Raw genomic sequence first — 16,080 nt, 5'->3', positions numbered from 1 at the left:
AGAGGTCCAGGAAGGGGAGAGAGGTGTTAGAGATGGTCCAGGTAAACTTAAGGTTGGGGTGGAAGGTGTTAGTGAAGTGTATGAACTGTTCGAGCTCCTCGTGGGAGCACGAGGCGGCACCGATACAGTCATCAATGTAACAGAGGAAGAGGTGGGGTTTAGGGCCGGTGTAGGTACGGAAGAGGGATTGTTCCACGTAACCTACAAAGAGGCAGGCGTAGCTTGGGCCCATGCGGGTACCCATGGCTACCCCCTTTGTCTGTAGGAAGTGGGAGGAATTGAAAGAGAAGTTGTTGAGTGTGAGGACGAGTTCGGCTAAGCGGATGAGGGTGTCAGTGGAGAGGGACTGGTCGGGCCTGCGGGACAGGAAGAAGCGGAGGGCCTTAAGGCCATCTGCATGGGGAATGCAGGTGTAGAGGGAGAATGCCTGTCGGGATTAATCCCTGCTATGGACTTGAGGGAATTTAAATCAAAATACGCTTGATCTTTATTCTTGAGGAGAGTTATAACTGTCACATTCCTGAAGTTGACAGCAGGAGAGGGGGAAGAGTAATCTTGCCTCGCAAATCCCTAGGGATCAGTCTGTGGAGTTTTGATGTGAGTAAAAACCAGCCTGGTTTGATCTCAGCAGGAAACCCACCAGGGCTGCTGGCTTTGTTGTTTTCTACAATTTAATTGTTTGTTGCAGCTCTGTGATCCATGATCATGGATTCTACTGTGGGGTATTGGGGGATAGCCTGGAGACTATAATTGGCAATGCAGATTCAAAGTTGAAGAGCTGTTGAAAATATTCTTTCTAACATTTACGGACATCATTGTCAGCTTCAAGAGAAAGAAACACAGTCTAGTGAGGATTGGGGATATTGTCCATTTGACCTTAGACTTTTTAAAAATTAAATCATGGGATGTGGGCATCAGCAGCTAACCAGCATTTAATGCCCAAATATAGTTCTCCTTGAGAGGATGGTGGTGAGCATCCTTCTAGAACCATTGCAGTCCATGTGGTGTGTGTACACCCTCAATGCTGTTTCGAAGGGAATTCCAGCATTCTGACCCAGTGACACTTAAGGATTGATGACATATTTACAAGTCAGGATAGTGGGCAGCTTGGGCAGGAACTTGTAGTTTGTAGTGTTCCCGTGTATCTGCTACCCTTGTCCTACTAGATAATCTGCTTGTGGGTTTGGAAGGTGCTGTCCAAGGATTGATGAATTTCTGCAGTGCATCTTGTAAATAGTACATACTGCTGCTACTGAATGTTGGTGGCTGCTTTGGAGTAGTTGGTGTCAAACTTCTTGAATGTTCTGGGAGCTGCAGTCATCCAGGAAGTGGGGAGTATTCCCTCACACCTCTGACTTGTGTCTTCTACATTTTGGACAGGCTTTGAGCAATCAGGAGGTGAGTTACTTGCAACAAGACTTCTTCCTTCTGACTTGTTCTTGTAGCCACAGAATTTATATAGTTAGTCCAATTCAGATTCTATTCAGTGGTAACTCCACAGGATAAGAAATAGGAATAGGAGTAGGCTATTTAGCCCCTTGAGCCTGTTCCAACATTCAATAGGATCACGGCTGATCCAACATTCCTCATGTCTACTTTCCTGCATTTTCCCCACAGCCCGTGATTCCCCTTTTTCATCAAAAATCTATTTATTGTTTATATTGGGGGATTCAATAGTGAGATAGTCTCATTGGAAATGGCCACTGCCATTGTGTAGTGTGAATATCACTTATCACTTGTCAGCCTAAACCTGGATATTGTTCATTCTGCAATTGAACATGGATTGCTTCATTATATGAGGAATTGTTAATTAGGCTGAAAATTGTGCTGTCTTTGTCCAACTTCCCCATTTCCGAACAAATGATAGAGAAAAAGTGATTGATAAAGCAATTGAGGATGATTCAGCCAAGCACAGTACCCTGAGGAACTCCTACTGAGATGTCTTGGAGCTGAATGACTGACCTTCAGCAACCACAACAATTTCCTTTGCCATGTAAGACTCCAAATAGCGGAGAGTTTTCCCCCCAAATTCCCACTTACTCTTGTTTTGCTAAGGCTCTTTGATATGCCACATTTGATTAAAATCGGCCTTGATTTCAAGGGCAGTCACTCCCATTTCACCTCTGGACCAACTCTGTAATGAGGTCAGGAGCTAAAGAATCCTGACAGAACCCAAAGTGAGTGTCACTGGGCAGGTTATTGCTAAGCAGGTGCTGCTTGATAGCACTATTGATGACACCTTCCATCACTTTTCTGATGATCAAGAGTAGACTGATGTGGGGCGATAATTGGGCGGGTTGAATTTGTCCTGCCTTTTGTGTACGGGACATACCTTGGCAATTTTCCACATTGTCAGGTCAGTGCCAGCGTTGTAACTGTAGTGGAACTGTTTCGCTAGCGGCATGGCAAATTCTGGAACACAAGTCTTCAGTACCTGACATAGCTCTGGTGGTATCATGAAGGCTTCACTTATGATGATGGTCCAGATCCAATGGGAAAACTATGAAATAAACACTACTTTCCTTTTGGAAACCAGCTCCACAAGCATTCAGTAAAATCTCCAACTAAATTTAATTTTGGTAAACTGGACACTGTGTCTGAATGGCCAAAAATTATCTCCCCCTATCCAGGCCCTGTCTTCTCAACTCTAAATGGCCAATGGTCCAGGGGAGGACAAAGAAAACATTTTCAATGACCCATTTCAGTACTGCTTAATCTGTGGCAGTAATGTCAATACTGCTTGAGAGAAACTTGCAACCAGTCACTACAAATTATGACAACTTGTCTTTAAAGTTGCATCATGCTTTAAGACACAATGATGAGACCTACAGGTACTAGAAAAGGAAAGAAAATGAAGCCAATCCAACACCCTACATTTCAGTACTTTGTGAGCTGTCTTGTCATATGTGACCAAAGGTTGAGAATCAGCTTGTTCAGTTGCATGAAGAAACTCATGACCCTCGATAGATGTTATCCTCAAATCAAGAGACAAAGACTAGATTGCAGTGTAAACAGACAATACGTGCTGCTTACGTATAATCATAAGACCGTAAAATCAGAAGGTGTAGAAAGCATCGGGATTTGGACCGCTTTGCAGAACACCTACGCTCGTTTCGCACTAAACAACTGCACCTCCCAGTCACGAACCATTTCAACTCCCCCTCCCATTCCTTAGACGACATGTCCATCCTGGGCCTCCTGCAGTGCTACAACGATGCCACCCGAAGGTTGCAGGAACAGCACCTCATATTTCGCTTGGGAACCCTGCAGCCCAATGGTATCAATGTGGACTTCACAAGCTTCAAAATCTCCCCTCCCCTAACCGCATCCCAAAACCAGCCCAGCTCGTCCCCGCCTCCCTAATCTGTCCTTCCTCCCACCTATTCCCTCCTCCCACCTCGAGCCGCACCCCCATCTCCTACCTACTAGCCTCATCCCGCCCCCTTGACCTGTCCGCCCTCCCTGGACTGACCTATCCCGTCCCTAACTTCCACCTACACTCACCTTTACTGGCTCCATCTCCGCCTCTTTGACCTGTCTGTCTCCTCTCCACCTATCTTCTCCTTTATCCATCTTCTATCCGCCTCCCCCTCTCTCCCTATTTATTTCAGAACCCCCTTCCCCTCCCCCATTTCTGAAGAAGGGTCCAGACCCGAAACATCAGCCTGCCTGCTCCTACGATGCTGCTTGGCCTGTTGTGTCCATCCAGCTCTACACCTTGTTATCTGGGATTTCTCTGCCATTCAATGAGATTGTGACTGGTCTGATAATCCTCAACTCTACTTTCCTGCCTTATTTCCATAACCCTTGATCTCCTTACTGATTAAAAACCTGTCTACTAACCAGACTGCAGTACATTTTTCACAAGAGATTTGTTCAGAACGTGCCCCCGTGACATTATTGAATCTCATAATAAAATCCAGGAAATCTAGCTAGAATAAAAACACTTAGTTAACAATTGATAGAATTGTAATCTCAAACTTTGAGGAAATACGGTATTTTAGTATATCCGTATTCCATAGACTAACCAACTTATCATTTTCTGAGCTATTTATCAAGCCATTCTTCAATCTTCACTAACGGCCCCAGCTCCAGTTTTATCCAATATATTTATTATCAATGTATCAAAAAGAAAATTCCCAATTGTTACCAATTTGCACCAGAAAGTTTTTATTTATTCAGTGAATCTGGCAGCCTCCATCAAAGTTTAGAATTTAAATAAAATGTTAATCATTAATAGCTACTTGGAATGATAATTGACTACATTTACAAAGTGCACCTGCTAGCTAACAATTAAAATTGGCATAACATTAGATGTCTGGTTTTTATTAATTGCTGACTGTATTGAGTCTATTAGCTTTCATTATTACTTATGCACAATTTCCATAATAACTCCAGGCAAGGGCAGATAGAAGAGAAATCTGTAAGTTGCTTAGTGAAAAATGGCACTGTACTGTGCGACTCACAATTCAAATGCATTAAAGTGTGAATTTTATGCATGATAGTTGAAAATTAAACTTGCCACAGAAAGGGCTTGTCCATTTCGATAGAATTTTGGTTTTTAAATATGAAGAAAAGAATATCTGGAGCACATGTATGGCTCTGTTACTTCAATTGTATATCAGCTTGATTAGGTGAACCTTGGTTAGACCACACCTTTATTAGACCGCATCCTCCATTGCTGTAGATAGAATGCAACAAAGGTTCACCAGTCTTGTTACCAAAATGGCAGGACTCTCCTATGAAGAGATATTGAGTATACTGTACCTATACTCTCTAGAGTTTTGAAGAAAGACAGATAATCTCATTGAAACTTACAAAATACATAAAGAAAGGTTAGGTGCAGGTAGGATAATGTCCCGGTTGGGGAGTCCAGAACTAGGTGCACAATTTAAAATAAAATTTACAAACTTAGGTCTGATATGAGGAGACTTTTTTTTTACTCAGTGGCTTGGAAGTGTAGTCTTTGTGTATATTTATGGTAGAGATTGATAGATTCTGTTTACCAGTAGTGTACAGAGTTACGGGAATGGGTGGATAAAAAGCATTGAAATGATTGATCAGCCAGGATTGTACTGACTAGCTAAGCAGGTTCGATTGGTTTAATGGCCTACTCCAGTTACTATGCTCCATTATCCAATAAGTTGATTTATGAGTTGTTAATATGAGTTATCATCCACCTCAGTTTCGCTTTCCTCATTGATTTCCTTAGTGTCCAACCATCTAAATCGTCCTAAAAGACAATATCCAATTCTCTAAAGTAGAGAATTCCAAAGATTCACAATCCTCAAAGTGAAGAAATTTCTCCTGATCTCAGTCCTAAATGGCCAAACTATTATCCTGAGTCATTAACCCAGTCTCAACAGACAGAAGATACAATCTCTGATCATCTACCCATTCAAGTTCTCGAAGAATTATATTTTTCAATGAGATCACCTTTCTTTGTTTTATATTTCATAGTGTGTAGGACCATATAATACAATAACTATCACTAGAGAATACGCACTAGAGACACAGCATCAAAGTGTCATACAACATGGAAACAGACCCTTTGGTCCAACTTGTGTGTGCCAACAACACATCCCAATCTGACCTACTCCCATTTGCCAGCATTTGGCCCATACCCCTCTAAACCCTTCCTATTTGTCTACCCATCCAGATGCCTTTTAAATGTTGTAATTGTACAAGCCACCTCCACTTCTTCTGGTACCTCGTTCTGTACACGCACCACTCTCTGTGTGAAAGTTACTCCTCAGGTCCTTTTTAAATCTTTCCCCTCTCACTTTAAAACTATGCCCTCTAGTTTTGGACTCCCCCACCCTAGGAAAAAGATTTTGGCTATTCACCCTCTCCATGGCCCTCATGATTTTATACACCTCTATAAGGTCACCCCTCAGCCTCCGACTTTCCAGGAAAATAGCTCCAGTCTATTCAGCCTCTCCCTATAGCTCAAACCCTCCAACCCTGGCAACATCCTTGTAAATCTTTTCTGCACCCTCGCAAGTTTAACAAAATCCTTTCTATAGAAGAGAACCAGAATTGTACGCAGTATTTTAAAAGTGGCCTCACCAATGTCCTGTACAGCCACAACATGACATCACAACTCCGAAACTCATTGTCCTGAGCAATGAAGGCAAGTGTGCCAAACGCCTTCTTCACCACCCTCTGAGACTCCACTTTCGAGGAACTATGCACCTACACCCCTAGGTGTCTTTGTTCAGCAACACTCCCCAGGGCGCTACAATTAACTGTATAAGTCCTGCCCTGGTTTGCCTTACCAAAATGCAATGCCTCACATTTGCCTAAATTAAACTGCATCTGCTGCTCCTCAGCCCATTGGCCCATCTCATTAAGGTCCTGTTGTACTCTGAGGTAACCTTCTTCACTGCCCACCACACCACTTATTTTGGTGTCAACTGCAAACTTACTAGCCATACCTCCTATATTTACATCCAAATTATTTATATAAATGCTGAAAAGCAGTGGACCCAGCACCGATCCTCATGGACTGCTGGTACATGCCTCCATGTCTTAAAAAGCAACCCTCTACCACCATCCTCTGTCTCCTATCTTGAAGCCAAATTTGTATGCAATTGGCTAGCTCCCACTGGATTTCACATGATCTAACCTTGCTAACCAGTCTACCTTGTGGAACCTTGTTGGACGCCTTACTGAAGTCCACATAGAACACACTGCCTTCATCAATCTTCATTGTCACCTCTTCAAAAAATTTAGCCAAGTTAGTGAGACATGATTTCGCATGCACAAAGTGTGAAAAAGCATTTGGGAAAATAATGAGGCTAAAGACTGATAGGTCCCCTGGACCTGATGGGATACATCTGAGGATAATAAAAGAGATAGTTGTTGTATTGGAAGGAACTTCCAATAATCCTTAGATTCTGGAAAAGTGCCAGAGGATAGATAACTGCCAATGTAGCACCTTTATTCAGGCAGGGAAGGATACAAAACAGGTAACAATGGGCCAAATAGCTCAATATTTTATTAGGAAACTGTTGGAGTCTTATGAAGAATGTGATAGCAGAGCATTTATAGTTGTATAACATACTCAATCAGGGTCAGCATAGCATCGTGGGTGGTGTTGGAGGTAGTGCATTAGCATGGATAGAGGATTGACTATTAGAAGACAGAGGTTTCAGATCACGGAGGGAGGTATTTTCAGGAAGGCAACCTGTAACAAGTGAAGTGCCACAGGGATCAATGTTGCCGCCACAATTACTCTCAATATATATTGATGAGGAAAGTGAATGTACTATAGTCAAGTTTGTGGATTATACGCAAATAAGTGGGAAGGTCACTGGTGAGGATCACGCAGTGTCTGCAGAGGGATACAGACATGTTAAGCAAGTGGGCAAAAACTGTGAAGATGGAATGTAATGTGGAAGATAATATAATCATAATATTATTTAAATGGAGAAAGACAACAAAAAGCTACAACAGAAGGATTTGAGAGTTCTTATGCATAAATCACAAAAAGCTAGCATCTGTGTTCAGCTGGTAATAGGGAAAGCAAATTAAATGTTGGCCTTTAGATTAAATGGAATGAAGTAAGAAATATAAGGAAGTCTTGCTAGTTTGATCACACTCGAATACTCTAAACGGGGTTTGTTTTTGTCCCCTTATCTAAAGAAAGAAATATTAGCACAAGAGTGCTGTAGAAAAGATTCACAAGGTTGATCTGGGTTATATAGGGCTGGTCTGATGGGGAGAAGTTGAGTAAGTTGGGCCTGTGCATATTGAAGTTTAGAAGAATGAGAGGGAACCTTATTGAAATACACTATGATCTGAAATCCTCACCTACTTCAAGAAGTCCACCGTCATTCCAGTGCCAAAGAAAAATCATGCAGCGCATCTCAATGACTACCACCTGGTGGCTGTGAGACCGCTATAATTTTGAGGAGCTTTGAGAGGTTGGTCATGGCCCACATCGAGTCCAGCCTACCAAATGGCCTTGATCCTTTGCAGTTCACCACCTGACACAACAGGCCCATGGCAGATGCCATCTCCCTGGCCTTACATTTATCCCCGGAACATCTGGATAACAAGGATACCTATGTCAGTCTCCTGCTTATTGAATATAGCTCCGCCTTCAACACCTTAATTTCAAACAAACTCATCTATGATCTCTGAGAGTTAGGTCTCAGCTCCCGCTTTTGTAACTGGATCCTCGACATCCTGACCCGTAGACTGCAATCAGTAAGAATAGGTGACAATACCCTTTCCACCATAATCCACAACACCGGTGCTCCACCAGGCTGCGTTCTCAGCCCCCTGCTATACTCCTTATACACACACAATTGTGTGGCCAAATTCCGGCCCCAAGTCCATTTACAAGTTTGCTGACGACACAACCGGTGTGGTCAGATCTCAAACAACGACAAGACAGAATACAGGAAAGAGATTGAGTGCTTAGCGGCACAGTGTAAAGACAACAATTTGTTCATCAACATCAGCAAAATGAAGGAATTGGTCATTGACTTCAAGAAGTGGAGTGGAGGGCATGCCCCTGTCTGCATCAATGGTGCTAAGGTAGAGATGGTTAAGAGAGTCAAGTTCTTGGGAGTGATGATCACCAACAATGGTCCACCCATGTCAACGCAATGGTCAAGAAAGCACAACAATTCCTTTCCTTCCTAAGGAGGCTAAGGAAATTTGGCATGTACACAAAGACTCATACCAATTTTTATAGATGTAACATAGAAAACATTCTACCTGGATGCATCACAACCTGGTAGGGCAACTGCTGTTCCCTAGACCGCAAGAAAATACAGAGAGTCATGAACACAAGCAAGTCCATCATGCAAACCAGCCTCCCATCTATTGACTCCATCTATACTTGCTGCTGCCTTGGAAAGTAACCAACATAAGCAAAGACCCCTCCCAGCCTGGTTATATGCTCTTGCATTCTCTTCCTTCAGGCAGAAGACATAACAGTTTGAATACACGTATGAACAGATTCAAAAACAGCTTCTTCCCCACAGCTATCGCATTTTTGATGTGGATGTGCCAGTGTTGGACTAGGGTTGACAAAGTATTTTTGAACAGACCACTCAAATGTTAATTATGATCTCTGTCTTGGTACCTTGTCTGTGGCTGTAATACTGTATTCTGCACTCTGTTCTGCTACCCTGATGCACTTTGTATGATATGGTATGGTATGATATGCCTATAGAGCATGCAGAACAATGCTTTCCACTGTGTCTTGGTACATGTGACAATAATAAATCAAACTTAAACTCAAACTCAAGATTCTTAAGGGACTTGACAGGATAAATGCAGAGAGGCTGTTTCCCCTTGTGGAACAGTCTAGGAGGAATTTCTTCTCTCAGAGATTAATGAATCTATGGAATTCTTTACTGCAGAGTGTTTTAGAGGCTGAGACAGATTCTTAATCAGTAATGGAATCCAAGGTCATAGTGAAAAGGCAGGAAAATGGAGTTGAGGATTATCAGATCACCCGTGATTTCACTGAATGGCAGACTAGACCTGGTGTTCTGAGTGGCCTACTTCTGCTCCTACCTCTTATGGACTATTTTTCTCAACCTGTTCTCATAGCACAACCTTCTTATTTGAAGGATCAAGCCGACGAATCTTTGATGTACCTTCTCTAGGGGAAGTATGTTCTTGTTAAGGTAAGTGAATATGAACTGATCCAGGTGAGCTCTCATCAAGGTTCTACATAATTGCAACAAGACTTTCTCATTATAATCATTCAATCTCTAGCAACATGAGTTAACATACCATTTCTTCCCTCATTTCCTTATTGAGCCTGCATTTTAACTTTCTGTGATGCGTGAACAAAATCCCTCTGAATACCAAATAGGAGAGACAAGTGCTAATTAATGCCAAACCTACTCTGTGGTACTGAAAATTACCTTTTACTCGTGTCAAGTCTTGCTGCTTCAGCATTTAATTGTAAGAGATATAAAAAATAAAACCCAAACTTGTACCACCTAGAAGCACAGCAAATACATGGGAACATTACCACCTGCAATATCCCCTCCAAGCCTCTCACCATCCTGATTTGGAAGTATATTCCCATTCCTGCAGTGTCTCTGGGGCAAAATCCTGGAACTGCTTCCCTAACGGCATTGTGGGTCTGTCAACACCACTTAGACTACAGAAGACAACTTAGCACCAACTTCTTAAGGTCAATTTAAACATAACAATAAATTTTTAAAAAGTTCTTCCTTTGATAGTTTTTCTTTATCTTTTATTTTGTTTTATTCTTGATTTGACATTGGCTTCACTTCTCGAATTTACAGTTCCTGGTTGAAATTCAGCACTGTACATTTAATTGCTTCCAATTTATTTTTTAATATGACAGCCTGACTTTCTTACCCATTTCACACAGGTTCCAGATGTTTTGTCGAAGGCATCTCATTATTTCCATCTCTTTGTTGCAGTAACTTTCATTGCAAAATCTCATAACAGGCACAGACAGGTCTAATAAATTGCAAGTGCCACTCATTGACTAGCTATACTAAATTCCTACACCATGTGTTTTAACTGAGCATCAAATGCCCAGTAAATGTATCTTACTAGCAGGCATCTCCTCTCTACCTATTAGTAAGAGAACAGTATTATCAATCCAATCTTTTCTGTCAGACGTATTTAACCTTTAAATATCCCCACCACCTTTGCAAGATGCTTTCTACACTTAATTGTACGTAAATTTTTATGAAGCTTAATAAAGGAAGGAAAGTTTAACTCGGCGTTCTACAATCTGTCTCTCCATTTTAATTGCGTGTTGCTTTTCTATTCTTCCTGCCAAAGTCAACAAGTTCACATTTTCCTAGGTTGTACTCCATCTGCCAGATTTTTGCTCCCTTAGCCAATCTAGATTCCTTACAGACTCCTTGGAGAGAATTTTCTGGGACCTTCCAGAGATTTTTCAAGGGAAAACAGGCAGGTGGGGAAACCCAACTGGGTGAAAGGCAAAAATTTGGTTTCCTAAGGTTTTGCCATTAATTTCTAGTAACATTTCAGGCAGACTGGCCTTGCTGACCACAGTCAATGGGAACCTGTTTTGCAATCTGTAGCATGTTATGAATATCATTAACATCGCAGGTTACTGGAATTACATTCACAGGCACAACCTTTTGTGTGTTCACAAAACTGACTATATATAAGAGGCAGAGATAGTAAGAACTGCAGATGCTGGAGTCAGAGATAACACAGTGTGGAGCTGGAGGAACACAGCAGGCCAGGCAGCATCAGAGGAGTGGGAAAGTTGATGTTTCGGGTCGGGATCCTTCTTCAGAAAATTTTCTGAATGTAAACTGTTCCAAGCATTCAGCACAGCAGGGATAAAAGTAGGGAAAAGTAATAAATCATTGATTTGTTAGTGTCCTATTTAATAGGAACTTCACCAGTTAAGAACTTAGTACATAGAACAGCACAACACAGGAACAGGCCGTTCGTCGCACAAATCTGTGCTGACCGGGTTTTCATTCTAAACTAATCCCATCTGCCTGCACCTGGTCCATATCCTTCTATTCCCTACCTGTTTATGTGTTTAAGTGAGGATTTGAACATGAGCTCAAGGATATCAATCACTGAGAACAGATTGCATTTGCCTCCCTTTTCTTTTTGATAAAGAGATTAAGAATATCTATCTAAGAGACAATAACAAAATTTAATGGAAGAGATGGGCCCATGAATAATTGACAACTTAAGAAACCAGTCAATTGATAGTGGGAAGTGATATCATTCAATGTCCATCACCCTTAAGAGCCAAATAAGTTCCTATGTTTCTAAACAGTATACAATGGCAATTAGAGCTTGATCATGAGTCCCTTAAACCAAATAGCAATACACTTTGCTTAGCTTAGGCCAATCCGAATCTAACTACTAATCATGACATTGGTTGCAGCTTAGAAAGAGTCAATAAACAGTTTTGGATGATGAAAGCACACGTGAGAAAGTTTGAAGTTACTCTGTTTGGGAGTGGAAGGCCCTCAAGGCATTGCAGAGAGACTGATTAGACCCGAAACGTCAGCTTTCCTGCTCCTCTGATGCTGCTTGGCCTGCTGTGTTCATCCAGCTCTGCACCTAGTTATTTCTTATGACTGAGAAACTGAGTTGTGATCTGTGTCCTAGGGCTAACCAGAAAGCAAGATCCATAGTACACCCGTACAGCCATTGCCCTGCTTTGATAAATAATATTTTTAACTTAAATAAAGTTTCCTGATTTACTGCATCAGATTTTATTCTGTTGGCTTACTGGTTAAAGTCTCAAAGTCTCTTATGGAGCATACACTATGCTCCAAAAGCTGATGGATTTGTGAAAAGGAATCAGGAGGAGGTGAAGAACTTGAGAAAACAATTTCAGCAGAAAACGCAGGAGAAAAGTAGTTTAAGGATACAGGTTTGTACTGTAGAGTAAGGAGCAGAACAGTCAGCTACTGTAATGCAACTGTGGAGCATATCTCGTCTGCATGCTGAAACTGTTCTGGTTGAGATGCAACAATTTAAACAAGAACTTAATGTGAGCAGCAAGACAAGTGAGAGGGTCTTACAGGAGCTATAAATTACCAGACAAAGAAAAACAGTTGGACAACATCGCAGAGAAGTAGATCATTCTATGTTGGAACTTAGGATGTTGGAATTAAGGAACTAAAAACAAAATTCTGCACAAACAGGCATTAGTCACAGCTGGGATAAGTGGAGGGCAAGCTCCGTATTGAGAATGTGGAGATAGCTGGTGTTTCTGAAATATAAAATATTAAATGTAAACATTTTGTACCTCTCCCTCCCATTGCCAGTAAAGGGTGAGGCATAAAGGTTAAAATGTGAGATTGGAAGAAAGTGTTTAGAAGGCAAACAGCTTTGCATGTAAAAAAAATTGGCAAACTTGTAAGAGGATGAGAAGATTGTTCTTGTTTTTTTATTGGGCTAATAAATCTTTTCTGTTTGAACATGAATTCCTTGAGTTCCTAAGTACAGCAAGTTTTCCAGTGGTTTCAAGAATTTCTCAACCTGAGTGCAGAGTTTCAACAATCAACCAAAAAATAAGAGCTGCAGTACTTTAATCAAAAATTTTTACAATTTAAGTTTCCTGAGTTACTACAGTACACTGTCTCTTTTTGCCTTATTGATTAAAGACTCAAACAAACATATTAATATTGGAAATTGATTATTAGAACTCTAAAACTTACAGTTTCCCAACATTTTCTCAGAGAGGTCGAATTCTCTTTTCCTAGATTTTTCTTGGAAGAAATCCTCGATTTACGGGATATCCTTCTAGAGTTGAGGTTTAATGGTTTATTGGAAGGGTGTTCTTGGAATGCCCCACTCCAGCAAGGGCCTTTAGAGGATACATAGCCATCTTACCTGGAAGCTCAAAGTTATAGGCACAAAATGTGCTGCATTTCAGACACAACTGATTCAATATGCCCTTAAAATGTTATGCAAATAAAAGCCAAAACATTGAAACTTAGAAAAGTTTTCCTGCAAGTTTTTGAAAAAAGCCTTAAGAACTATGAAAGCTGAAATTCTGAAACAAAGTCGGAAATTGCTGGAGAACCTCAACATTAACTCTGCTTTCTGTCCACAGATGCTGCCAGACCTGCTGAGTTTCTGTAGCAATTTCTGCTTTCTTGTAAGTTCTTTGCCAATGATCAATCTTTCATATTGTTTGTTTCACAAGCAGTTGAAGCAAACACTGATTCCTAATAAAATTTTCAGTGCTAAGGTGTAAATCCAGCTTCTGTACTGGTAAGGACTAGTATGGAAATGTAATCTGACTCTCGAACAAACTGGAAGGTTGGGCTCAAACTCTGTAAATGAGTCAAAACTTTTGTATGATACTAAATGCAGGTTTGTAGGTATGGAGTCATGCTTCAAGGTGTGCAGGCACTTCAGGAATCTAAAAGCCAACAAGGGTTGAAATATGGAACAAAATGAAAATAATAGTTTTGCTGTTAGGATGCAATTCTACTGAAACTCATGACAGAAGTTAGAAAGTTCATTTACAAGTACATTTTCCATTAGACTAATATATAGCATTCAAAAGGTACATTCAACCAACTAGAACTGATTGCACAAGGCACGACTGGGATCAATAAATTTGTGAGCCAAGGAGATTTTCAGATCCCTGCAAGTCCTTATGCAATCTAAGGCAGGAATCTAGAACTAAGTTCAGTCCACCTTAGTAGACAGTTTGATTGCTGCAGCCTCATCAAGAAGCCAGTCTACTAATCCATCCCTGGCTACATCAGGGAATTGAGGAGTTGCTTTTCATTGTGACTTTTAAGAATATATTTTATTGTCACCAGTGTTCAGCAAGAAGTGAGTCATACTTGAATACCTACCTGGAAATTCAGGTGAATCATTAATCAGAGTATTAATCTTACACTGCACATAAATGGGGCAGTCATAGGGTTATTGAGTATTGCAGCATAGAAAGAGACTGTTTGACTGAACGTATGTTAGAAACCTTGTTGATTTTTCATTATTTCAATTTTATATCAATTTTGGTTTGGAGCTGTGAACTGTGAGTTGAGAGCTGAAATTTGACCTTTGGATTGTGAGCAGCTGATTGTTTCAAAAAGAAAGAGAACAAATCAATCTGCAATTCGCTTTCAGGCCTGGCCTCACAAACTGTTGTTTGTTGTGAGGGTATTTAAGCTAAAAACCCAGGGTCAGTGGTTGGTGGCCCAGAGCGGGGACACCAGAGAACCGGAGCGGGGACACCAGCGAGCAGGAGAGGGGACACCAACGACCAGTGACCCAGAGCGGGGACACCAACGAGCAGTGACCTGGAGCGGGGACACCAGAGACCTGGAGCGGGGACACCAGTGACACAGAGCGGGGACACCAGAGATCCGGAGTGGGGACACAAGTGACCTGGAGCACCGGTGACCCGGAGCGGGGACACCGGTGACCCGGAGCGGGGACACCAGAGACCCAGAGCGGGGACACCAGAGACCCGGAGTAGGGACACCAGAGACCCGGAGTGGGGACACCAGAGACCCGGAGTGGGGACACCAGTGTCACAGAGCGGGGACACCAGTGACCCAGAGTGAGAACACCAGTGTCACAGAACAGGGACACCAGAGACCCAGAGCAGGGACACCAGCAGCCAGTGACCCGGAGTGGGGACACCAGACCTGGAGCGGGGACACCAGTGACGCAGAGCAGGGACACCAACAACACAGAGCAGGGACACCAACGACCCAGAGCAGGGACACCAGTGAAACGGAGCGGGGACAACAGCGACCCGGAGCGGGGACGCCAGCGACCCGGAGCGGGGACACCAGTGACCCGGGGCGGGGACACCAGTGAAATGGAGCAGGGATACCAGCGACCCGGAGCAGGGACACCAGTGACCCGGAGCGGGGACACCAGCGACCCGGAGCGGGGACACCAGCAACACAGAGCGGGGACACCAGCGACCAGTAACCCGGAGCGGGGACACCAGCGACCAGTGACCTGGAGCGGGGACACCAGCGACCAGTGACCAGGAGCGGGGACACTAGTGACCCAGAGCAGGGACACCAGCGACCTGGAGCGGGGACACCAGCGACACAGAGCGAGGACACCGGTGACCCAGTGCGGGGACACCAGCAACCCAGAGCAGGGAAACCGGCAGCGAAATGTGGGAGCGAGGACACCTGCGGTGCAGTGTGGGAGCGGGGACACCGGCGGCGCAGTGTGGGAGTGAGGACACCGGCGGTGCAGTGTGGGACTGAGGACACCGGCGGTGCAGTGTGGGAGCGAGGGCAGTGGCCCAGTGCAGTGTGGGAGCGAGCACACCGGCGGTGCAGTGTGGGACCGGGGACACCGGCGGTGCAGTGTGGGAGTGAGGACACCAGCGGTGCAGTGTGGGAGCGAGGACACCGGCGGTGCAGTGTGGGACTGAGGACACCGGCGGTGCAGTGTGGGAGCGGGAACACCAGCGGTGCAGTGTGGGAGCGGGGACACCAGCGGTGCAGTGTGGGAGCGAGCTCACTGGCAGTGCAGTGTGGGAGCGAGGACACCGGCGGTGCAGTGTGGGAGCGGGGACACCGGCGGTGCAGTGTGGGAGCGGGGACACCGGCGGTGCAGTGTGGGAGCGGG

This window comes from Rhincodon typus, chromosome 3 (genome assembly GCF_021869965.1).
Source record: "Rhincodon typus isolate 14 chromosome 3, sRhiTyp1.1, whole genome shotgun sequence".
Taxonomy (NCBI): domain Eukaryota; kingdom Metazoa; phylum Chordata; class Chondrichthyes; order Orectolobiformes; family Rhincodontidae; genus Rhincodon; species Rhincodon typus.
Note: the sequence above shows the minus strand (reverse complement) of the source record.